The sequence below is a fragment of the Leiobunum rupestre genome, chromosome 6 (assembly GCF_980474605.1).
Source record: "Leiobunum rupestre chromosome 6, qqLeiRupe1.1.hap1, whole genome shotgun sequence".
Taxonomy (NCBI): domain Eukaryota; kingdom Metazoa; phylum Arthropoda; class Arachnida; order Opiliones; family Sclerosomatidae; genus Leiobunum; species Leiobunum rupestre.
Genome location: NC_143389.1, coordinates 5176363 through 5201824, shown reverse-complemented (window position 1 = coordinate 5201824; position 25462 = coordinate 5176363). Strand labels below are relative to the sequence as shown.

The following is a 25462-nucleotide window of genomic DNA, read 5'->3' as shown; positions in this document are numbered from 1 at the left end:
CTTGTTACGCGGTTATATATTTAGTAAAAGGACAAAAATGATTTTTAAACGACTTCGTAATACCCCGGGAAGAAAAAAACGCGGAGTTTTAGCTTTACGATTTCGTTATAGCAGCTTCTTGTGAAAGAATCCAATGCGTCACCCGCGTGGCAGGCGAGTATTTTACCACTGAACCACCAACGCTTGTTACGCGGTTATATATTTAGTAAAAGGACAAAAATGATTTTTAAACGAGTTCGTAATACCCCGGGAAGAAAAAAAAAACGCGGCTTTTTATCTTAACGATTTCGTTATAGCAGCTTCTTGTATAAGAATCCAATGCGTTGGCCGGGAATCGGACCCGGGTCACTCGCGTGGCAGGCGAGTATTCTACCACTGAACCACCAACGCTTGTTACGCGGTTATATATTTAGTAAAAGGACAAAAATAATTTTTAAACGAGTTCGTAATACCCCGGGAAGAAAAAAAAACGCGGCTTTTTATCTTAACGATTTCGTTATAGCAGCTTCTTGTATAAGAATCCAATGCGTTGGCCGGGAATCGGACCCGGGTCACTCGCGTGGCAGGCGAGTATTCTACCACTGAACCACCAACGCTTGTTACGCGGTTATATATTTAGTAAAAGGACAAAAATAATTTTTAAACGAGTTCGTAATACCCCGGGAAGAAAAAAACGCGGAGTTTTATCTTAACGGTTTCGTTATAGCAGCTTCTTGTGTAAGAATCCAATGCGTCACCCGCGTGGCAGGCGAGTATTCTACCACTGAACCACCAACGCTTGTTACGCGGTTATATATTTAGTAAAAGGACAAAAATGATTTTAAACGAGTTCGTAATAAAACGGGAAGAAAAAAACGCGGCTTTGTATATTAACGATTTCGCTATAGCAGTTTCTTGTGTAAGAATCCAATGCGGCACCCGCGTGGCAGGCGAGTATTCTACCACTGAACCACCAACGGTTGTTACGCGGTTATATATTTAGTAAAAGGACAAAAATGATTTTTAAACGAGTTCGTAATACCCCGGGAAGAAAAAAACGTGGCTTTGTATCTTAACGATTTCGTTATAGCAGCTTCTTGTGTAAGAATCCAATGCGGCACCCGCGTGGCAGGCGAGTATTCTACCACTGACTCACCAACGCTTGTTACGCGGTTATATATTTAGTAAAAGGACAAAAATATTTTTAAACGAATTCGTAATAACCCGGGAAGAAAAAAACGCGGTTTTTTATCTTAACGATTTCGTTATAGCAGCTTCTTGTGAAAGAATCCAATGCGTCACCCGCTTGGCAGGCGAGTATTTTACCACTGAACCACCAACGCTTGTTACGCGGTTATATATTTAGTAAAAGGACAAAAATGATTTTTAAACGAGTTCGTAATACCCCGGGAAGAAAAAAAACGCGGCTTTTTATCGTAACGATTTCTTTATCGCAGCTTCTTCTGAAAGAATCCAATGCGTCACCCGCGTGGCAGGCGAGTATTCTACCTCTGAACCACCAACGCTTGTTACGCGGTTATATATTTAGTAAAAGGACAAAAATGATTTTTAAACGAGTTCGTAATACCCCGGGAAGAAAAAAACGCGGAGTTTTATCTTAACGATTTCATTATAGCAGCTTCTTGTGTAAGAATCCAATGCGTCACCCGCGTGGCAGGCGAGTATTCTACCACTGAACCACCAACGCTTGTTACGCGGTTATAAATTTAGTAAAAGGACAAAAATGATTTTTAAACGACTTCGTAATACCCCGGGAAGAAAAAAAAACGCGGAGTTTTATCTTAACGATTTCGTTATAGCAGCTTCTTGTGTAAGAATCCAATGCGTCACCCGCGTGACAGGCGAGTATTCTACCACTGAACCACCAACGCTTGTGACGTGGTTATATATTTAGTAAAAGGACAAAAATGATTTTTAAACGAGTTCGTAATAACCCGGGAAGAACAAAACGCGGCTTTTTATCTTAATGATTTCGTTATAGCAGCTTCTTGTGAAAGAATCCAATGCGTAACCCGCGTGGCAGGCGTGTATTCTACCACTGAACCACCAACGCTTGTTACGCGGTTATATATTTAGTAAAAGGACAAAAATGATTTTTAAACGAGTTCGTAATAACCCGCGAAGAAAAAACCGCGGCTTTTTATTTTAACGATTTCGTTATAGCAGCTTCTTGTGAAAGAATCCAATGCGTTGGCCGGGAATCGGACCCGGGTCACCCGCGTGGCAGGCGAGTATTCTACCACTGAACCGCCAACGCTTGTTACGCGGTTATATATTTAGTAAAAGGACAAAAATGATTTTTAAACGAGTTCGTAATACCCCGGGAAGAAAAAAAAACGCGGCTTTTTATCTTTACGATTTCGTTATAGCAGTTTCTTGTGTAAGAATCCAATGCGTCACCCGCGTGGCAGGCGAGTATTCTACCGCTGAACCACCAACGCTTGTTACGCGGTTATATATTAAGTAAAAGGACAAAAATGATTTTTAAACGAATTCGTAATAACCCGGGAAGAAAAAAACGCGGCTTTTTATCTTAACGATTTCGTTATAGCAGCTTCTTGTGAAAGAATCCAATGCGTCACTCGCGTGGCTGCCGAGTATTTTACCACTGAACCACCAACGCTTGTTACGCGGTTATATATTTAGTAAAAGGACAAAAATGATTTTTAAACGAGTTCGTAATACCCCGGGAAGAAAAAAAAACGCGGCTTTTTATCTTAACGATTTCGTTATAGCAGCTTCTTGTGAAAGAATCCAATGCGTTGGCCGGGAATCCGACCCGGGTCACCCGCGTGGCAGGCGAGTATTCTACCACTGAACCACCAACGCTTGTTACACGGTTATATATTTAGTAAAAGGACAAAAATAATTTTTAAACGAGATCGTAATACCCCGGGAAGAAAAAAAAACGCGGCTTTTTATCTTAACGATTTCTTTATCGCAGCTTCTTGTGAAAGAATCCAATGCGTCACCCGCGTGGCAGGCGAGTATTCTACCACTGAACCACCAACGCTTGTTACGCGGTTATATATTTAGTAAAAGGACAAAAATTATTTTTAAACGACTTCGTAATAGCCCCGGGAAGAAAAAAACGCGGAGTTTTATCTTTACGATTTCGTTATAGCAGCTTCTTGTGTAAGAATCCAATGCGTCACCCGAGTGGCAGGCGAGTATTTTACCACTGAACCACCAACGCTTGTTACGCGGTTATATATTAAGTAAAAGGACAAAAATGATTTTTAAACGAGTTCGTAATACCCTGGGAAGAAAAAAAAACGCGGCTTTTTATCTTTACGATTTCGTTATAGCAGCTTCTTGTGTAAGAATCCAATGCGTCACCCGAGTGGTAGGCGAGTATTTTACCACTGAACCACCAACGCTTGTTACGCGGTTATATATTTAGTAAAAGGACAAAAATGATTTTTAAACGAGTTCGTAATACCCCGGGAAGAAAAAAACCCGGAGTTTTATCTTAACGATTTCGTTAAAGCAGCTTCTTGTGTAAGAATCCAATGCGTCACCCGCGTGGCAGGCGAGTTTTCTACCACTGAACCACCAACGCTTGTTACGCGGTTATATATTTAGTAAAAGGACAAAAATGATTTTTTAACGAGTTCGTTATACCCCGGGAAGAAAAAAAACGCGGTTTGTTATCTTGACGATTTCGTTATAGCAGCTTCTTGCGAAAAAATCCAATGCGTTGGCCGGGAATCGAAACGGGTCACCCGCGTGGCAGGCGAGTATTCTACCACTGAAACACCAACGCTTGTTACGCGGTTATATATTTAGTAAAAGGACAAAAATGATTTTTAAACAAGTTCGTAATACCCCGGGAAGAAAAAAAAACGCGGCTTTTTATCTTAACGATTTCTTTATAGCAGCTTCTTGTGAAAGAATCCAATGCGGCACCCGCGTGGCAGGCGAGTATTCTACCACTGAACCACCAACGCTTGTTACGTGGTTATATATTTAGTAAAAGGACAAAAATGATTTTTAAACGAGTTCGTAATACCCCGGGAAGAAAAAAAAACGCGGCTTTTTATCGTAACGATTTCTTTATCGCAGCTTCTTGTGAAAGAATCCAATGCGTCACCCGCGTGGCAGGCGAGTATTCTACCACTGAACCACCAACGCTTGTTACGCGGTTATATATTTAGTAAAAGGACAAAAATGATTTTTAAACGAGTTCGTAATACCCCGGGAAGAAAAAAACGCGGAGTTTTATCTTAACGATTTCATTATAGCAGCTTCTTGTGTAAGAATCCAATGCGTCACCCGCGTGGCAGGCGAGTATTCTACCACTGAACCACCAACGCTTGTTACGCGGTTATAAATTTAGTAAAAGGACAAAAATGATTTTTAAACGACTTCGTAATACCCCGGGAAGAAAAAAACCCGGAGTTTTATCTTAACGATTTCGTTAAAGCAGCTTCTTGTGTAAGAATCCAATGCGTCACCCGCGTGGCAGGCGAGTTTTCTACCACTGAACCACCAACGCTTGTTACGCGGTTATATATTTAGTAAAAGGACAAAAATGATTTTTTAACGAGTTCGTTATACCCCGGGAAGAAAAAAAACGCGGTTTGTTATCTTGACGATTTCGTTATAGCAGCTTCTTGCGAAAAAATCCAATGCGTTGGCCGGGAATCGAAACGGGTCACCCGCGTGGCAGGCGAGTATTCTACCACTGAAACACCAACGCTTGTTACGCGGTTATATATTTAGTAAAAGGACAAAAATGATTTTTAAACAAGTTCGTAATACCCCGGGAAGAAAAAAAAACGCGGCTTTTTATCTTAACGATTTCTTTATAGCAGCTTCTTGTGAAAGAATCCAATGCGGCACCCGCGTGGCAGGCGAGTATTCTACCACTGAACCACCAACGCTTGTTACGTGGTTATATATTTAGTAAAAGGACAAAAATGATTTTTAAACGAGTTCGTAATACCCCGGGAAGAAAAAAAAACGCGGCTTTTTATCGTAACGATTTCTTTATCGCAGCTTCTTGTGAAAGAATCCAATGCGTCACCCGCGTGGCAGGCGAGTATTCTACCACTGAACCACCAACGCTTGTTACGCGGTTATATATTTAGTAAAAGGATAAAAATGATTTTTAAACGAGTTCGTAATACCCCGGGAAGAAAAAAACGCGGAGTTTTATCTTAACGATTTCATTATAGCAGCTTCTTGTGTAAGAATCCAATGCGTCACCCGCGTGGCAGGCGAGTATTCTACCACTGAACCCCCAACGCTTGTTACGCGGTTATAAATTTAGTAAAAGGACAAAAATGATTTTTAAACGACTTCGTAATACCCCGGGAAGAAAAAAAAAACGCGGAGTTTTATGTTAACCATTTCATTATAGCAGCTTCTTGTGTAAGAATCCAATGCGTCACCCGCGTGACAGGCGAGTATTCTACCACTGAACCACCAACGCTTGTAACGTGGTTATATATTTAGTAAAAGGACAAAAATGATTTTTAAACGAGTTCGTAATAACCCGGGAAGAACAAAACGCGGCTTTTTATCTTAATGATTTCGTTATAGCAGCTTCTTGTGAAAGAATCCAATGCGTCACCCGCGTGGCAAGCGAGTATTTTACCACTGAACCACCAACGCTAGTTACGCGGTTATATATTATATAAAAGGATAAAAATGATTTTTTAACGAGTTCGTTATACCCCGGGAAGAAAAAAAAATGCGGTTTTTTATCTTGACGATTTCGTTATAGCAGCTTCTGGTGAAAGAATCCAATGCGTTGGCCGGGAATCGAACCCGGTTCACAGCAGGCGAGTATTCTACCACTGAACCACCAACGCTTGTAACGTGGTTATATATTTAGTAAAAGGACAAAAATGATTTTTAAACGAGTTCGTAATAACCCGGGAAGAACAAAACGCGGCTTTTTATCATAACGATTTCGTTAAAGCAGCTTCTTGTGTAAGAATCCAATGCGTCACCCGCGTGGCAGGCGAGTTTTCTACCACTGAACCACCAACGCTTGTTAAGCGGTTATATATTTAGTAAAAGGACAAAAATGATTTTTTAACGAGTTCGTTATACCCCGGGAAGAAAAAAAACGCGGTTTGTTATCTTGACGATTTCGTTATAGCAGCTTCTTGCGAAAAAATCCAATGCGTTGGCCGGGAATCGAACCCGGGTCACCCGCGTGGCAGGCGAGTATTCTACCACTGAAACACCTACGTTTGTTACGCGGTTACATATTTAGTAAAAGGACAAAAATGATTTTTAAACAAGTTCGTAATACCCCGGGAAGAAAAAAAAACGCGGCTTTTTATCTTAACGATTTCATTATAGCAGCTTCTTGTGTAAGAATCCAATGCGTCACCCGCGTGGCAGGCGAGTATTCTACCACTGAACCACCAACGCTTGGTACGCGGTTATAAATTTAGTAAAAGGACAAAAATGATTTTTAAACGACTTCGTAATACCCCGGGAAGAAAAAAAAAACGCGGAGTTTTATCTTAACGATTTTGTTATAGCAGCTTATTGTGTAAGAATCCAATGCGTCACCCGCGTGACAGGCGAGTATTCTACCACTGAACCACCAACGCTTGTAACGTGGTTATATATTTAGTAAAAGGACAAAAATGATTTTTAAACGAGTTCGTAATAACCCGGGAAGAACAAAACGCGGCTTTTTATCATAACGATTTCGTTAAAGCAGCTTCTTGTGTAAGAATCCAATGCGTCACCCGCGTGGCAGGCGAGTTTTCTACCACTGAACCACCAACGCTTGTTAAGCGGTTATATATTTAGTAAAAGGACAAAAATGATTTTTTAACGAGTTCGTTATACCCCGGGAAGAAAAAAAACGCGGTTTGTTATCTTGACGATTTCGTTATAGCAGCTTCTTGCGAAAAAATCCAATGCGTTGGCCGGGAATCGAACCCGGGTCACCCGCGTGGCAGGCGAGTATTCTACCACTGAAACACCAACGTTTGTTACGCGGTTACATATTTAGTAAAAGGACAAAAATGATTTTTAAACAAGTTCGTAATACCCCGGGAAGAAAAAAAAACGCGGCTTTTTATCTTAACGATTTCATTATAGCAGCTTCTTGTGTAAGAATCCAATGCGTCACCCGCGTGGCAGGCGAGTATTCTACCACTGAACCACCAACGCTTGGTACGCGGTTATAAATTTAGTAAAAGGACAAAAATGATTTTTAAACGACTTCGTAATACCCCGGGAAGAAAAAAAAAACGCGGAGTTTTATCTTAACGATTTTGTTATAGCAGCTTATTGTGTAAGAATCCAATGCGTCACCCGCGTGACAGGCGAGTATTCTACCACTGAACCACCAACGCTTGTAACGTGGTTATATATTTAGTAAAAGGACAAAAATGATTTTTAAACGAGTTCGTAATAACCCGGGAAGAACAAAACGCGGCTTTTTATCATAACGATTTCGTTAAAGCAGCTTCTTGTGTAAGAATCCAATGCGTCACCCGCGTGGCAGGCGAGTTTTCTACCACTGAACCACCAACGCTTGTTAAGCGGTTATATATTTAGTAAAAGGACAAAAATGATTTTTTAACGAGTTCGTTATACCCCGGGAAGAAAAAAAACGCGGTTTGTTATCTTGACGATTTCGTTATAGCAGCTTCTTGCGAAAAAATCCAATGCGTTGGCCGGGAATCGAACCCGGGTCACCCGCGTGGCAGGCGAGTATTCTACCACTGAAACACCAACGCTTGTTACGCGGTTATATATTTAGTAAAAGGACAAAAATGATTTTTAAACAAGTTCGTAATACCCCGGGAAGAAAAAAAAACGCGGCTTTTTATCTTAACGATTTCATTATAGCAGCTTCTTGTGTAAGAATCCAATGCGTCACCCGCGTGGCAGGCGAGTATTCTACCACTGAACCACCAACGCTTGGTACGCGGTTATAAATTTAGTAAAAGGACAAAAATGATTTTTAAACGACTTCGTAATACCCCGGGAAGAAAAAAAAAACGCGGAGTTTTATCTTAACGATTTCGTTATAGCAGCTTATTGTGTAAGAATCCAATGCGTCACCCGCGTGACAGGCGAGTATTCTACCACTGAACCACCAACGCTTGTAACGTGGTTATATATTTAGTAAAAGGACAAAAATGATTTTTAAACGAGTTCGTAATAACCCGGGAAGAACAAAACGCGGCTTTTTATCTTAATGATTTCGTTATAGCAGCTTCTTGTGAAAGAATCCAATGCGTCACCCGCGTGGCAGGCGAGTATTTTACCACTGAACCACCAACGCTAGTTACGCGGTTATATATTAAGTAAAAGGATAAAAATGATTTTTTAACGAGTTCGTTATACCCCGGGAAGAAAAAAAAATGCGGTTTTTTATCTTGACGATTTCGTTATAGCAGCTTCTGGTGAAAGAATCCAATGCGTTGGCCGGGAATCGAACCCGGGTCACAGCAGGCGAGTATTCTACCACTGAACCACCAACGCTTGTTACGTGGTTATATATTTAGTAAAAGGACAAAAATGATTTTTAAACAAGTTCGTAATACCCCGGGAAGAAAAAAAAACGCGGCTTTTTATCTTAACGATATCATTATAGCAGCTTCTTGTGTAAGAATCCAATGCGTCACCCGCGTGGCAGGCGAGTATTCTACCACTGAACCACCAACGCTTGGTACGCGGTTATAAATTTAGTAAAAGGACAAAAATGATTTTTAAACGACTTCGTAATACCCCGGGAAGAAAAAAAAAACGCGGAGTTTTATCTTAACGATTTCGTTATAGCAGCTTATTGTGTAAGAATCCAATGCGTCACCCGCGTGACAGGCGAGTATTCTACCACTGAACCACCAACGCTTGTAACGTGGTTATATATTTAGTAAAAGGACAAAAATGATTTTTAAACGAGTTCGTAATAACCCGGGAAGAACAAAACGCGGCTTTTTATCATAACGATTTCGTTAAAGCAGCTTCTTGTGTAAGAATCCAATGCGTCACCCGCGTGGCAGGCGAGTTTTCTACCACTGAACCACCAACGCTTGTTAAGCGGTTATATATTTAGTAAAAGGACAAAAATGATTTTTTAACGAGTTCGTTATACCCCGTGAAGAAAAAAAACGCGGTTTGTTATCTTGACGATTTCGTTATAGCAGCTTCTTGCGAAAAAATCCAATGCGTTGGCCGGGAATCGAACCCGGGTCACCCGCGTGGCAGGCGAGTATTCTACCACTGAAACACCAACGCTTGTTACGCGATTATATATTTAGTAAAAGGACAAAAATGATTTTTAAACAAGTTCGTAATACCCCGGGAAGAAAAAAAAACGCGGCTTTTTATCTTAACGATTTCATTATAGCAGCTTCTTGTGTAAGAATCCAATGCGTCACCCGCGTGGCAGGCGAGTATTCTACCACTGAACCACCAACGCTTGGTACGCGGTTATAAATTTAGTAAAAGGACAAAAATGATTTTTAAACGACTTCGTAATACCCCGGGAAGAAAAAAAAAACGCGGAGTTTTATCTTAACGATTTCGTTATAGCAGCTTATTGTGTAAGAATCCAATGCGTCACCCGCGTGACAGGCGAGTATTCTACCACTGAACCACCAACGCTTGTAACGTGGTTATATATTTAGTAAAAGGACAAAAATGATTTTTAAACGAGTTCGTAATAACCCGGAAAGAACAAAACGCGGCTTTTTATCTTAATGATTTCGTTATAGCAGCTTCTTGTGAAAGAATCCAATGCGTCACCCGCGTGGCAGGCGAGTATTTTACCACTGAACCACCAACGCTAGTTACGCGGTTATATATTAAGTAAAAGGATAAAAATGATTTTTTAACGAGTTCGTTATACCCCGGGAAGAAAAAAAAATACGGTTTTTTATCTTGACGATTTCGTTATAGCAGCTTCTGGTGAAAGAATCCAATGCGTTGGCCGGGAATCGAACCCGGGTCACAGCAGGCGAGTATTCTACCACTGAACCACCAACGCTTGTTACGTGGTTATATATTTAGTAAAAGGACAAAAATGATTTTTAAACAAGTTCGTAATACCCCGGGAAGAAAAAAAAACGCGGCTTTTTATCTTAACGATTTCTTTATAGCAGCTTCTTGTGAAAGAATCCAATGCGTAACCCGCGTGGCAGGCGTGTATTCTACCACCGAACCACCAACGCTTGTTACGCGGTTATATATTTAGTAAAAGGACAAAAATGATTTTTAAACGAGTTCGTAATAACCCGCGAAGAAAAAACCGCGGCTTTTTATTTTAACGATTTCGTTATAGCAGCTTCTTGTGAAAGAATCCAATGCGTTGGCCGGGAATCGGACCCGGGTCACCCGCGTGGCAGGCGAGTATTCTACCACTGAACCGCCAACGCTTGTTACGCGGTTATATATTTAGTAAAAGGACAAAAATGATTTTTAAACGAGTTCGTAATACCCCGGGAAGAAAAAAAAACGCGGCTTTTTATCTTAACGATTTCTTTATAGCAGCTTCTTGTGAAAGAATCCAATGCGTCACCCGCGTGGCAGGCGAGTATTCTACCACTGAACCACCAACGCTTGTTTCGCGGTTATATATTTAGTAAAAGGACAAAAATTATTTTTAAACGACTTCGTAATACCCCGGGAAGAAAAAAACGCGGAGTTTTATCTTTACGATTTCGTTATAGCAGCTTCTTTTGTAAGAATCCAATGCGTCAGCCGCGTGGCAGGCGAGTATTCTACCGCTGAACCAACAACGCTTGTTGCGTGGTTATATATTAAGTAAAAGGACAAAAATGATTTTTAAACGAATTCGTAATAACCCGGGAAGAAAAAAACGCGGCTTTTTATCTTAACGATTTCGTTATAGCAGCTTCTTGTGAAAGAATCCAATGCGTCACTCGCGTGGCTGCCGAGTATTTTACCACTGAACCACCAACGCTTGTTACGCGGTTATATATTTAGTAAAAGGACAAAAATGATTTTTAAACGAGTTCGTAATACCCCGGGAAGAAAAAAAACGCGGCTTTTTATCTTAACGATTTCGTTATAGCAGCTTCTTGTGAAATAATCCAATGCGTTGGCCGGGAATCCGACCCGGGTCACCCGCGTGGCAGGCGAGTATTCTACCACTGAACCACCAACGCTTGTTACACGGTTATATATTTAGTAAAAGGACAAAAATAATTTTTAAACGAGATCGTAATACCCCGGGAAGAAAAAAAAACGCGGCTTTTTATCTTAACGATTTCTTTATCGCAGCTTCTTGTGAAAGAATGCAATGCATCAACCGCGTGGCAGGCGAGTATTCTACCACTGAACCACCAACGCTTGTTACGCGGTTATATATTTAGTAAAAGGACAAAAATTATTTTTAAACGACTTCGTAATAGCCCCGGGAAGAAAAAAAAAGCGGAGTTTTATCTTTACGATTTCGTTATAGCAGCTTCTTGTGTAAGAATCCAATGCGTCACCCGAGTGGCAGGCGAGTATTTTACCACTGAACCACCAACGCTTGTTACGCGGTTATATATTTAGTAAAAGGACAAAAATGATTTTTAAACGAGTTCGTAATACCCTGGGAAGAAAAAAAACGCGGCTTTTTATCTTTACGATTTCGTTATAGCAGCTTCTTGTGTAAGAATCCAATGCGTCACCCGAGTGGTAGGCGAGTATTTTACCACTGAACCACTAACGCTTGTTACGCGGTTATATATTTAGTAAAAGGACAAAAATGATTTTTAAACGAGTTCGTAATACCCCGGGAAGAAAAAAACCCGGAGTTTTATCTTAACGATTTCGTTATAGCAGCTTCTTGTGTAAGAATCCAATGCGTCACCCGCGTTGCAGGCGAGTATTCTACCACTGAACCACCAACGCTTGTTACGCGGTTATATATTTAGTAAAAGGACAAAAATGATTTTTTAACGAGTTCGTTATACCCCGGGAAGAAAAAAAACGCGGTTTGTTATCTTGACGATTTCGTTATAGCAGCTTCTTGCGAAAAAATCCAATGCGTTGGCCGGGAATCGAACCCGGGTCACCCGCGTGGCAGGCGAGTATTCTACCACTGAAACACCAACGCTTGTTACGCGGTTATATATTTAGTAAAAGGACAAAAATGATTTTTAAACAAGTTCGTAATACCCCGGGAAGAAAAAAAAACGCGGCTTTTTATCTTAACGATTTCTTTATAGCAGCTTCTTGTGAAAGAATCCAATGCGTAACCCGCGTGGCAGGCGAGTATTCTACCACTGAACCACCAACGCTTGTTACGCGGTTATATATTTAGTAAAAGGACAAAAATGATTTTTAAACCAATTCGTAATAACCCGGGAAGAAAAAAACGCGGAGTTTTATCTTAACGATTTCCTTATAGCAGCTTCTTGTGTAAGAATCCAATGCGTCACCCGCGTGGCAGGCGAGTATTCTACCACTGAACCACCAACGCTTGTTACGCGGTTTTAAATTTAATAAAAGGACAAAAATGATTTTTAAACGAGTACGTTATACCCTGGGAAGAAAAAAAAACGCGGAGTTTTATCATAACGATTTCGTTAAAGCATCTTCTTGTGTAAGAATCCAATGCGTCACCCGCGTTGCAGGCGAGTATTCTACCACTGAACCACCAACGCTTGTTACGCGGTTATAAATTTAATAAAAGGACAAAAATGATTTTTAAACGAGTACGTAATACCCTGGGAAGAAAAAAAAACGCGGAGTTTTATCATAACGATTTCGTTAAAGCAGCTTCTTGTGTAAGAATCCAATGCGTCACCCGCGTGGCAGGCGAGTTTTCTACCACTGAACCACCAACGCTTGTTACGCGGTTATATATTTAGTAAAAGGACAAAAATGATTTTTTAACGAGTTCGTTATACCCCGGGAAGAAAAAAAACGCGGTTTGTTATCTTGACGATTTCGTTATAGCAGCTTCTTGCGAAAAAATCCAATGCGTTGGCCGGGAATCGAACCCGGGTCACCCGCGTGGCAGGCGAGTATTCTACCACTGAAACACCAACGCTTGTTACGCGGTTATATATTTAGTAAAAGGACAAAAATGATTTTTAAACAAGTTCGTAATACCCCGGGAAGAAAAAAAAACGCGGCTTTTTATCTTAACGATTTCTTTATAGCAGCTTCTTGTGAAAGAATCCAATGCGTAACCCGCGTGGCAGGCGAGTATTCTACCACTGAACCACCAACGCTTGTTACGCGGTTATATATTTAGTAAAAGGACAAAAATGATTTTTAAACGAGTTCGTAATAACCCGGGAAGAAAAAAACGCGGCTTTGTATCTTAACGATTTCGTTATAGCAGCTTCTCGTGTAAGAATCCAATGCGTCACCCGCGTGGCAGGCGAGTATTCTACCACTGAACCACCAACGCTTGTTACGCGGTTATATATTTAGTAAAAGGACAAAAATGATTTTTAAACCAATTCGTAATAACCCGGGAAGAAAAAAACGCGGCTTTTTATCTTAACGATTTCGTTAAAGCAGCTTCTTGTGTAAGAATCCAATGCGTCACCCGCGTGGCAGACGAGTTTTCTACCACTGAACCACCAACGCTTGTTAAGCGGTTATATATTTAGTAAAAGGACAAAAATGATTTTTAAACCAATTCGTAATAACCCGGGAAGAAAAAAACGCGGCTTTTTATCTTAACGATTTCGTTATAGCAGCTTCTTGCGAAAAAATCCAATGCGTTGGCCGGGAATCGAACCCGGGTCACCCGCGTGGCAGGCGAGTATTCTACCACTGAAACACCAACGCTTGTTACGCGGTTATATATTTAGTAAAAGGACAAAAATGATTTTTAAACAAGTTCGTAATACCCCGGGAAGAAAAAAAAACGCGGCTTTTTATCTTAACGATTTCGTTATAGCAGCTTATTGTGTAAGAATCCAATGCGTCACCCGCGTGACAGGCGAGTATTCTACCACTGAACCACCAACGCTTGTAACGTGGTTATATATTTAGTAAAAGGACAAAAATGATTTTTAAACGAGTTCGTAATAACCCGGGAAGAACAAAACGCGGCTTTTTATCTTAATGATTTCGTTATAGCAGCTTCTTGTGAAAGAATCCAATGCGTCACCCGCGTGGCAGGCGAGTATTTTACCACTGAACCACCAACGCTAGTTACGCGGTTATATATTAAGTAAAAGGATAAAAATGATTTTTTAACGAGTTCGTTATACCCCGGGAAGAAAAAAAAATGCGGTTTTTTATCTTGACGATTTCGTTATAGCAGCTTCTGGTGAAAGAATCCAATGCGTTGGCCGGGAATCGAACCCGGGTCACAGCAGGCGAGTATTCTACCACTGAACCACCAACACTTGTTACGTGGTTATATATTTAGTAAAAGGACAAAAATGATTTTTAAACAAGTTCGTAATACCCCGGGAAGAAAAAAAAAACGCGGCTTTTTATCTTAACGATTTCTTTATAGCAGCTTCTTGTGAAAGAATCCAATGCGTAACCCGCGTGGCAGGCGTGTATTCTACCACTGAACCACCAACGCTTGTTACGCGGTTATAAATTTAATAAAAGGACAAAAATGATTTTTAAACGAGTACGTAATACCCTGGGAAGAAAAAAAAATGCGGTTTTTTATCTTGACGATTTCGTTATAGCAGCTTCTGGTGAAAGAATCCAATGCGTTGGCCGGGAATCGAACCCGGGTCACAGCAGGCGAGTATTCTACCACTGAACCACCAACACTTGTTACGTGGTTATATATTTAGTAAAAGGACAAAAATGATTTTTAAACGAGTTCGTAATAACCCGGGAAGAACAAAACGCGGCTTTTTATCTTAATGATTTCGTTATAGCAGCTTCTTGTGAAAGAATCCAATGCGTCACCCGCGTGGCAGGCGAGTATTTTACCACTGAACCACCAACGCTAGTTACGCGGTTATATATTAAGTAAAAGGATAAAAATGATTTTTTAACGAGTTCGTTATACCCCGGGAAGAAAAAAAAATGCGGTTTTTTATCTTGACGATTTCGTTATAGCAGCTTCTGGTGAAACAATCCAATGCGTTGGCCGGGAATCGAACCCGGGTCACAGCAGGCGAGTATTCTACCACTGAACCACCAACACTTGTTACGTGGTTATATATTTAGTAAAAGGACAAAAATGATTTTTAAACAAGTTCGTAATACCCCGGGAAGAAAAAAAAAACGCGGCTTTTTATCTTAACGATTTCTTTATAGCAGCTTCTTGTGAAAGAATCCAATGCGTAACCCGCGTGGCAGGCGTGTATTCTACCACTGAACCACCAACGCTTGTTACGCGGTTATAAATTTAATAAAAGGACAAAAATGATTTTTAAACGAGTACGTAATACCCTGGGAAGAAAAAAAAAACGCGGAGTTTTATCATAACGATTTCGTTAAAGCAGCTTCTTGTGTAAGAATCCAATGCGTCACCCGCGTGGCAGGCGAGTTTTCTACCACTGAACCACCAACGCTTGTTACGCGGTTATATATTTAGTAAAAGGACAAAAATGATTTTTTAACGAGTTCGTTATACCCCGGGAAGAAAAAAAACGCGGTTTGTTATCTTGACGACTTCGTTATAGCAGCTTCTTGCGAAAAAATCCAATGCGTTGGCCGGGAATCGAACCCGGGTCACCCGCGTGGCAGGCGAGTATTCTACCACTGAAACACCAACGCTTGTTACGCGGTTATATATTTAGTAAAAGGACAAAAATGATTTTTAAACAAGTTCGTAATACCCCGGGAAGAAAAAAAAACGCGGCTTTTTATCTTAACGATTTCATTATAGCAGCTTCTTGTGTAAGAATCCAATGCGTCACCCGCGTGGCAGGCGAGTATTCTACCACTGAACCACCAACGCTTGGTACGCGGTTATAAATTTAGTAAAAGGACAAAAATGATTTTTAAACGACTTCGTAATACCCCGGGAAGAAAAAAAAAACGCGGAGTTTTATCTTAACGATTTCGTTATAGCAGCTTATTGTGTAAGAATCCAATGCGTCACCCGCGTGACAGGCGAGTATTCTACCACTGAACCACCAACGCTTGTAACGTGGTTATATATTTAGTAAAAGGACAAAAATGATTTTTAAACGAGTTCGTAATAACCCGGGAAGAACAAAACGCGGCTTTTTATCTTAATGATTTCGTTATAGCAGCTTCTTGTGAAAGAATCCAATGCGTCACCCGCGTGGCAGGCGAGTATTTTACCACTGAACCACCAACGCTAGTTACGCGGTTATATATTAAGTAAAAGGATAAAAATGATTTTTTAACGAGTTCGTTATACCCCGGGAAGAAAAAAAAATACGGTTTTTTATCTTGACGATTTCGTTATAGCAGCTTCTGGTGAAAGAATCCAATGCGTTGGCCGGGAATCGAACCCGGGTCACAGCAGGCGAGTATTCTACCACTGAACCACCAACGCTTGTTACGTGGTTATATATTTAGTAAAAGGACAAAAATGATTTTTAAACAAGTTCGTAATACCCCGGGAAGAAAAAAAAACGCGGCTTTTTATCTTAACGATTTCTTTATAGCAGCTTCTTGTGAAAGAATCCAATGCGTAACCCGCGTGGCAGGCGTGTATTCTACCACTGAACCACCAACGCTTGTTACGCGGTTATATATTTAGTAAAAGGACAAAAATGATTTTTAAACGAGTTCGTAATAACCCGCGAAGAAAAAACCGCGGCTTTTTATTTTAACGATTTCGTTATAGCAGCTTCTTGTGAAAGAATCCAATGCGTTGGCCGGGAATCGGACCCGGGTCACCCGCGTGGCAGGCGAGTATTCTACCACTGAACCGCCAACGCTTGTTACGCGGTTATATATTTAGTAAAAGGACAAAAATGATTTTTAAACGAGTTCGTAATACCCCGGGAAGAAAAAAAAACGCGGCTTTTTATCTTAACGATTTCTTTATAGCAGCTTCTTGTGAAAGAATCCAATGCGTCACCCGCGTGGCAGGCGAGTATTCTACCACTGAACCACCAACGCTTGTTTCGCGGTTATATATTTAGTAAAAGGACAAAAATTATTTTTAAACGACTTCGTAATACCCCGGGAAGAAAAAAACGCGGAGTTTTATCTTTACGATTTCGTTATAGCAGCTTCTTGTGTAAGAATCCAATGCGTCAGCCGCGTGGCAGGCGAGTATTCTACCGCTGAACCAACAACGCTTGTTGCGTGGTTATATATTAAGTAAAAGGACAAAAATGATTTTTAAACGAATTCGTAATAACCCGGGAAGAAAAAAACGCGGCTTTTTATCTTAACGATTTCGTTATAGCAGCTTCTTGTGAAAGAATCCAATGCGTCACTCGCGTGGCTGCCGAGTATTTTACCACTGAACCACCAACGCTTGTTACGCGGTTATATATTTAGTAAAAGGACAAAAATGATTTTTAAACGAGTTCGTAATACCCCGGGAAGAAAAAAAACGCGGCTTTTTATCTTAACGATTTCGTTATAGCAGCTTCTTGTGAAAGAATCCAATGCGTTGGCCGGGAATCCGACCCGGGTCACCCGCGTGGCAGGCGAGTATTCTACCACTGAACCACCAACGCTTGTTACACGGTTATATATTTAGTAAAAGGACAAAAATAATTTTTAAACGAGATCGTAATACCCCGGGAAGAAAAAAAAACGCGGCTTTTTATCTTAACGATTTCTTTATCGCAGCTTCTTGTGAAAGAATGCAATGCATCAACCGCGTGGCAGGCGAGTATTCTACCACTGAACCACCAACGCTTGTTACGCGGTTATATATTTAGTAAAAGGACAAAAATGATTTTAAACGAGTTCGTAATACCCTGGGAAGAAAAAAAAACGCGGCTTTTTATCTTTACGATTTCGTTATAGCAGCTTCTTGTGTAAGAATCCAATGCGTCACCCGAGTGGTAGGCGAGTATTTTACCACTGAACCACTAACGCTTGTTACGCGGTTATATATTTAGTAAAAGGACAAAAATGATTTTTAAACGAGTTCGTAATACCCCGGGAAGAAAAAAACCCGGAGTTTTATCTTAACGATTTCGTTATAGCAGCTTCTTGTGTAAGAATCCAATGCGTCACCCGCGTTGCAGGCGAGTATTCTACCACTGAACCACCAACGCTTGTTACGCGGTTATATATTTAGTAAAAGGACAAAAATGATTTTTTAACGAGTTCGTTATACCCCGGGTAGAAAAAAAACGCGGTTTGTTATCTTGACGATTTCGTTATAGCAGCTTCTTGCGAAAAAATCCAATGCGTTGGCCGGGAATCGAACCCGGGTCACCCGCGTGGCAGGCGAGTATTCTACCACTGAAACACCAACGCTTGTTACGCGGTTATATATTTAGTAAAAGGACAAAAATGATTTTTAAACAAGTTCGTAATACCCCGGGAAGAAAAAAAAAACGCGGCTTTTTATCTTAACGATTTCTTTATAGCAGCTTCTTGTGAAAGAATCCAATGCGTAACCCGCGTGGCAGGCGAGTATTCTACCACTGAACCACCAACGCTTGTTACGCGGTTATATATTTAGTAAAAGGACAAAAATGATTTTTAAACCAATTCGTAATAACCCGGGAAGAAAAAAACGCGGAGTTTTATCTTAACGATTTCCTTATAGCAGCTTCTTGTGTAAGAATCCAATGCGTCACCCGCGTGGCAGGCGAGTATTCTACCACTGAACCACCAACGCTTGTTACGCGGTTTTAAATTTAATAAAAGGACAAAAATGATTTTTAAACGAGTACGTTATACCCTGGGAAGAAAAAAAAACGCGGAGTTTTATCATAACGATTTCGTTAAAGCATCTTCTTGTGTAAGAATCCAATGCGTCACCCGCGTTGCAGGCGAGTATTCTACCACTGAACCACCAACGCTTGTTACGCGGTTATAAATTTAATAAAAGGACAAAAATGATTTTTAAACGAGTACGTAATACCCTGGGAAGAAAAAAAAACGCGGAGTTTTATCATAACGATTTCGTTAAAGCAGCTTCTTGTGTAAGAATCCAATGCGTCACCCGCGTGGCAGGCGAGTTTTCTACCACTGAACCACCAACGCTTGTTACGCGGTTATATATTTAGTAAAAGGACAAAAATGATTTTTTAACGAGTTCGTTATACCCCGGGAAGAAAAAAAACGCGGTTTGTTATCTTGACGATTTCGTTATAGCAGCTTCTTGCGAAAAAATCCAATGCGTTGGCCGGGAATCGAACCCGGGTCACCCGCGTGGCAGGCGAGTATTCAACCACTGAAACACCAACGCTTGTTACGCGGTTATATATTTAGTAAAAGGACAAAAATGATTTTTAAACAAGTTCGTAATACCCCGGGAAGAAAAAAAAACGCGGCTTTTTATCTTAACGATTTCTTTATAGCAGCTTCTTGTGAAAGAATCCAATGCGTAACCCGCGTGGCAGGCGAGTATTCTACCACTGAACCACCAACGCTTGTTACGCGGTTATATATTTAGTAAAAGGACAAAAATGATTTTTAAACGAGTTCGTAATAACCCGGGAAGAAAAAAACGCGGCTTTGTATCTTAACGATTTCGTTATAGCAGCTTCTCGTGTAAGAATCCAATGCGTCACCCGCGTGGCAGGCGAGTATTCTACCACTGAACCACCAACGCTTGTTACGCGGTTATATATTTAGTAAAAGGACAAAAATGATTTTTAAACCAATTCGTAATAACCCGGGAAGAAAAAAACGCGGCTTTTTATCTTAACGATTTCGTTAAAGCAGCTTCTTGTGTAAGAATCCAATGCGTCACCCGCGTGGCAGGCGAGTTTTCTACCACTGAACCACCAACGCTTGTTAAGCGGTTATATATTTAGTAAAAGGACAAAAATGATTTTTAAACCAATTCGTAATAACCCGGGAAGAAAAAAACGCGGCTTTTTATCTTAACGATTTCGTTATAGCAGCTTCTTGCGAAAAAATCCAATGCGTTGGCCGGGAATCGAACCCGGGTCACCCGCCTGGCAGGCGAGTATTCTACCACTGAAACACCAACGCTTGTTACGCGGTTATATATTTAGTAAAAGGACAAAAATGATTTTTAAACAAGTTCGTAATACCCCGGGAAGAAAAAAAAACGCGGCTTTTTATCTTAACGATTTCATTATAGCAGCTTCTTGTGTAAGAATCCAATGCGTCACCCGCGTGGCAGGCGAGTATTCTACCACTGAACCACCAACGCTTGGTACGCGGTTATAAATTTAGTAAAAGGACAAAAATGATTTTTAAACGACTTCGTAATACCCCGGGAAGAAAAAAAAAACGCGGAGTTTTATCTTAACGATTTCGTTATAGCAGCTTATTGTGTAAGAATCCAATGCGTCACCCGCGTGACAGGCGAGTATTCTACCACTGAACCACCAACGCTTGTAACGTGGTTATATATTTAGTAAAAGGACAAAAATGATTTTTAAACGAGTTCGTAATAACCCGGGAAGAACAAAACGCGGCTTTTTATCTTAATGATTTCGTTATAGCAGCTTCTTGTGAAAGAATCCAATGCGTCACCCGCGTGGCAGGCGAGTATTTTACCACTGAACCACCAACGCTAGTTACGCGGTTATATATTAAGTAAAAGGATAAAAATGATTTTTTAACGAGTTCGTTATACCCCGGGAAGAAAAAAAAATGCGGTTTTTTATCTTGACGATTTCGTTATAGCAGCTTCTGGTGAAAGAATCCAATGCGTTGGCCGGGAATCGAACCCGGGTCACAGCAGGCGAGTATTCTACCACTGAACCACCAACACTTGTTACGTGGTTATATATTTAGTAAAAGGACAAAAATGATTTTTAAACAAGTTCGTAATACCCCGGGAAGAAAAAAAAAACGCGGCTTTTTATCTTAACGATTTCTTTATAGCAGCTTCTTGTGAAAGAATCCAATGCGTAACCCGCGTGGCAGGCGTGTATTCTACCACTGAACCACCAACGCTTGTTACGCGGTTATATATTTAGTAAAAGGACAAAAATGATTTTTAAACGAGTTCGTAATAACCCGCGAAGAAAAAACCGCGGCTTTTTATTTTAACGATTTCTTTATAGCAGCTTCTTGTGAAAGAATCCAATGCGTCACCCGCGTGGCAGGCGAGTATTCTACCACTGAACCGCCAACGCTTGTTACGCGGTTATATATTTAGTAAAAGGACAAAAATGATTTTTAAACGAGTTCGTAATACCCCGGGAAGAAAAAAAAACGCGGCTTTTTATCTTAACGATTTCTTTATAGCAGCTTCTTGTGAAAGAATCCAATGCGTCACCCGCGTGGCAGGCGAGTATTCTACCACTGAACCACCAACGCTTGTTACGCGGTTATATATTTAGCAAAAGGACAAAAATTATTTTTAAACGACTTCGTAATACCCAGGGAAGAAAAAAACGCGGAGTTTTATCTTTACGATTTCGTTATAGCAGCTTCTTGTGTAAGAATCCAATGCGTCACCCGCGTGGCAGGCGAGTATTCTACCGCTGAACCACTAACGCTTGTTGCGTGGTTATATATTAAGTAAAAGGAAAAAATGATTTTTAAACGAATTCGTAATAACCCGGGAAGAAAAAAACGCGGCTTTTTATCTTAACGATTTCGTTATAGCAGCTTCTTGTGAAAGAATCCAATGCGTCACTCGCGTGGCTGCCGAGTATTTTACCACTGAACCACCAACGCTTGTTACGCGGTTATATATTTAGTAAAAGGACAAAAATGATTTTTAAACGAGTTCGTAATACCCCGGGAAGAAAAAAAACGCGGCTTTTTATCTTAACGATTTCGTTATAGCAGCTTCTTGTGAAAGAATCCAATGCGTTGGCCGGGAATCCGACCCGGGTCACCCGCGTGGCAGGCGAGTATTCTACCACTGAACCACCAACGCTTGTTACACGGTTATATATTTAGTAAAAGGACAAAAATAATTTTTAAACGAGATCGTAATACCCCGGGAAGAAAAAAAAACGCGGCTTTTTATCTTAACGATTTCTTTATCGCAGCTTCTTGTGAAAGAATCCAATGCATCACCCGCGTGGCAGGCGAGTATTCTACCACTGAACCGCCAACGCTTGTTACGCGGTTATATATTTAGTAAAAGGACAAAAATGATTTTTAAACGAGTTCGTAATACCCCGGGAAGAAAAAAAAACGCGGCTTTTTATCTTAACGATTTCTTTATAGCAGCTTCTTGTGAAAGAATCCAATGCGTCACCCGCGTGGCAGGCGAGTATTCTACCACTGAACCACCAACGCTTGTTACGCGGTTATATATTTAGTAAAAGGACAAAAATTATTTTTAAACGACTTCGTAATACCCAGGGAAGAAAAAAACGCGGAGTTTTATCTTTACGATTTCGTTATAGCAGCTTCTTGTGTAAGAATCCAATGCGTCACCCGCGTGGCAGGCGAGTATTCTACCGCTGAACCACCAACGCTTGTTGCGTGGTTATATATTAAGTAAAAGGAAAAAATGATTTTTAAACGAATTCGTAATAACCCGGGAAGAAAAAAACGCGGCTTTTTATCTTAACGATTTCGTTATAGCAGCTTCTTGTGAAAGAATCCAATGCGTCACTCGCGTGGCTGCCGAGTATTTTACCACTGAACCACCAACGCTTGTTACGCGGTTATATATTTAGTAAAAGGACAAAAATGATTTTTAAACGAGTTCGTAATACCCCGGGAAGAAAAAAAACGCGGCTTTTTATCTTAATGATTTCGTTATAGCAGCTTCTTGTGAAAGAATCCAATGCGTTGGCCGGGAATCCGACCCGGGTCACCCGCGTGGCAGGCGAGTATTCTACCACTGAACCACCAACGCTTGTTACGCGGTTATATATTTAGTAAAAGGACAAAAATTATTTTTAAACGACTTCGTAATAGCCCCGGGAAGAAAAAAACGCGGAGTTTTATCTTTACGATTTCGTTATAGCAGCTTCTTGTGTAAGAATCCAATGCGTCACCCGAGTGGCAGGCGAGTATTTTACCACTGAACCACCAACGCTTGTTACGCGGTTATATATTTAGTAAAAGGACAAAAATGATTTTTAAACGAGTTCGTAATACCCTGGGAAGAAAAAAAAACGCGGCTTTTTATCTTTACGATTTCGTTATAGCAGCTTCTTGTGTAAGAATCCAATGCGTCACCCGAGTGGTAGGCGAGTATTCTACCACTGAACCACTAACGCTTGTTACGCGGTTATATATTTAGTAAAAGGACAAAAATGATTTTTAAACGAGTTCGTAATACCCCGGGAAGAAAAAAACCCGGAGTTTTATCTTAACGATTTCGTTATAGCAGCTTCTTGTGTAAGAATCCAATGCGTCACCCGCGTTGCAGGCGAGTATTCTACCACTGAACCACCAACGCTTGTTACGCGGTTATATATTTAGTAAAAGGACAAAAATGATTTTTTAACGAGTTCGTTATACCCCGGGAAGAAAAAAAACGCGGTTTGTTATCTTGACGATTTCGTTATAGCAGCTTCTTGCGAAAAAATCCAATGCGTTGGCCGGGAATCGAACCCGGGTCACCCGCGTGGCAGGCGAGTATTCTACCACTGAAACACCAACGCTTGTTACGCGGTTATATATTTAGTAAAAGGACAAAAATGATTTTTAAACAAGTTCGTTATACCCCGGGAAGAAAAAAAAAACGCGGCTTTTTATCTTAACGATTTCTTTATAGCAGCTTCTTGTGAAAGAATCCAATGCGTAACCCGCGTGGCAGGCGAGTATTCTACCACTGAACCACCAACGCTTGTTACGCGGTTATATATTTAGTAAAAGGACAAAAATGATTTTTAAACCAATTCGTAATAACCCGGGAAGAAAAAAACGCGGAGTTTTATCTTAACGATTTCCTTATAGCAGCTTCTTGTGTAAGAATCCAATGCGTCACCCGCGTGGCAGGCGAGTATTCTACCACTGAACCACCAACGCTTGTTACGCGGTTTTAAATTTAATAAAAGGACAAAAATGATTTTTAAACGAGTACGTTATACCCTGGGAAGAAAAAAAAACGCGGAGTTTTATCATAACGATTTCGTTAAAGCAGCTTCTTGTGTAAGAATCCAATGCGTCACCCGCGTTGCAGGCGAGTATTCTACCACTGAACCACCAACGCTTGTTACGCGGTTATAAATTTAATAAAAGGACAAAAATGATTTTTAAACGAGTACGTAATACCCTGGGAAGAAAAAAAAACGCGGAGTTTTATCATAACGATTTCGTTAAAGCAGCTTCTTGTGTAAGAATCCAATGCGTCACCCGCGTGGCAGGCGAGTTTTCTACCACTGAACCACCAACGCTTGTTACGCGGTTATATATTTAGTAAAAGGACAAAAATGATTTTTTAACGAGTTCGTTATACCCCGGGAAGAAAAAAAACGCGGTTTGTTATCTTGACGATTTCGTTATAGCAGCTTCTTGCGAAAAAATCCAATGCGTTGGCCGGGAATCGAACCCGGGTCACCCGCGTGGCAGGCGAGTATTCTACCACTGAAACACCAACGCTTGTTACGCGGTTATATATTTAGTAAAAGGACAAAAATGATTTTTAAACAAGTTCGTAATACCCCGGGAAGAAAAAAAAACGCGGCTTTTTATCTTAACGATTTCTTTATAGCAGCTTCTTGTGAAAGAATCCAATGCGTAACCCGCGTGGCAGGCGAGTATTCTACCTCTGAACCACCAACGCTTGTTACGCGGTTATATATTTAGTAAAAGGACAAAAATGATTTTTAAACGAGTTCGTAATAACCCGGGAAGAAAAAAACGCGGCTTTGTATCTTAACGATTTCGTTATAGCAGCTTCTCGTGTAAGAATCCAATGCGTCACCCGCGTGGCAGGCGAGTATTCTACCACTGAACCACCAACGCTTGTTACGCGGTTATATATTTAGTAAAAGGACAAAAATGATTTTTAAACCAATTCGTAATAACCCGGGAAGAAAAAAACGCGGCTTTTTATCTTAACGATTTCGTTATAGCAGCTTCTTGTGAAAGAATCCAATGCGTCACCCGCGTGGCAGGCGAGTATTTTACCACTGAACCACCAACGCTTGATACGCGGTTATATATTTAGTAAAAGGATAAAAATGATTTTTAAACGAATTCGTAATACCCCGGGAAGAAAAAAAACGCGGCTTTTTATCTTAACGATTTCGTTATAGCAGCTTCTTGTGAAAGAATCCAATGCGTTGGCCGGGAATCAGACCCGGGTCACCCGCGTGGCAGGCGAGTATTCTACCACTGAACCACCAACGCTTGTTACGTGGTCAAATATATAGTTAAAGGACAAAAATAATTTTTAAACGAGTTCGTAATACCCTGGGAAGAAAAAAAAAACGCGGCTTTTTATCTTTACGATTTCGTTATAGCAGCTTCTTGTGTAAGAATCCAATGCGTCACCCGAGTGGTAGGCGAGTATTTTACCACTGAACCACCAACGCTTGTTACGCGGTTATATATTTAGTAAAAGGAC

The 25462-nt window shown here is 40.7% G+C and overlaps 15 non-coding genes across 15 annotated transcripts; all 15 read right to left on the bottom strand.

Annotated features, from left to right (window-relative positions):
• Window positions 1-319: 319 nt before the first annotated feature.
• On the bottom strand, window positions 320-390 carry TRNAG-GCC (transfer RNA glycine (anticodon GCC)). Its single transcript has one exon. It is a non-coding gene; the product is annotated as a tRNA-Gly (tRNA).
• Window positions 391-525: 135 nt separating this feature from the next.
• TRNAG-GCC (transfer RNA glycine (anticodon GCC)) lies at window positions 526-596 on the bottom strand. The gene has a single exon. It is a non-coding gene; the product is annotated as a tRNA-Gly (tRNA).
• Window positions 597-6891: 6295 nt separating this feature from the next.
• Window positions 6892-6962, bottom strand: TRNAG-GCC (transfer RNA glycine (anticodon GCC)). Its single transcript has one exon. It is a non-coding gene; the product is annotated as a tRNA-Gly (tRNA).
• Window positions 6963-7647: 685 nt separating this feature from the next.
• Window positions 7648-7718, bottom strand: TRNAG-GCC (transfer RNA glycine (anticodon GCC)). The gene has a single exon. It is a non-coding gene; the product is annotated as a tRNA-Gly (tRNA).
• Window positions 7719-9154: 1436 nt separating this feature from the next.
• On the bottom strand, window positions 9155-9225 carry TRNAG-GCC (transfer RNA glycine (anticodon GCC)). The gene has a single exon. It is a non-coding gene; the product is annotated as a tRNA-Gly (tRNA).
• Window positions 9226-11984: 2759 nt separating this feature from the next.
• On the bottom strand, window positions 11985-12055 carry TRNAG-GCC (transfer RNA glycine (anticodon GCC)). Its single transcript has one exon. It is a non-coding gene; the product is annotated as a tRNA-Gly (tRNA).
• An 868-nt stretch (window positions 12056-12923) lies between these two features.
• Window positions 12924-12994, bottom strand: TRNAG-GCC (transfer RNA glycine (anticodon GCC)). The gene has a single exon. It is a non-coding gene; the product is annotated as a tRNA-Gly (tRNA).
• A 681-nt stretch (window positions 12995-13675) lies between these two features.
• Window positions 13676-13746, bottom strand: TRNAG-GCC (transfer RNA glycine (anticodon GCC)). The gene has a single exon. It is a non-coding gene; the product is annotated as a tRNA-Gly (tRNA).
• Window positions 13747-15583: 1837 nt separating this feature from the next.
• On the bottom strand, window positions 15584-15654 carry TRNAG-GCC (transfer RNA glycine (anticodon GCC)). Its single transcript has one exon. It is a non-coding gene; the product is annotated as a tRNA-Gly (tRNA).
• A 2575-nt stretch (window positions 15655-18229) lies between these two features.
• TRNAG-GCC (transfer RNA glycine (anticodon GCC)) lies at window positions 18230-18300 on the bottom strand. Its single transcript has one exon. It is a non-coding gene; the product is annotated as a tRNA-Gly (tRNA).
• Window positions 18301-19169: 869 nt separating this feature from the next.
• On the bottom strand, window positions 19170-19240 carry TRNAG-GCC (transfer RNA glycine (anticodon GCC)). Its single transcript has one exon. It is a non-coding gene; the product is annotated as a tRNA-Gly (tRNA).
• A 681-nt stretch (window positions 19241-19921) lies between these two features.
• On the bottom strand, window positions 19922-19992 carry TRNAG-GCC (transfer RNA glycine (anticodon GCC)). Its single transcript has one exon. It is a non-coding gene; the product is annotated as a tRNA-Gly (tRNA).
• A 3489-nt stretch (window positions 19993-23481) lies between these two features.
• On the bottom strand, window positions 23482-23552 carry TRNAG-GCC (transfer RNA glycine (anticodon GCC)). The gene has a single exon. It is a non-coding gene; the product is annotated as a tRNA-Gly (tRNA).
• Window positions 23553-24421: 869 nt separating this feature from the next.
• TRNAG-GCC (transfer RNA glycine (anticodon GCC)) lies at window positions 24422-24492 on the bottom strand. Its single transcript has one exon. It is a non-coding gene; the product is annotated as a tRNA-Gly (tRNA).
• Window positions 24493-25174: 682 nt separating this feature from the next.
• Window positions 25175-25245, bottom strand: TRNAG-GCC (transfer RNA glycine (anticodon GCC)). The gene has a single exon. It is a non-coding gene; the product is annotated as a tRNA-Gly (tRNA).
• Window positions 25246-25462: the final 217 nt, after the last annotated feature.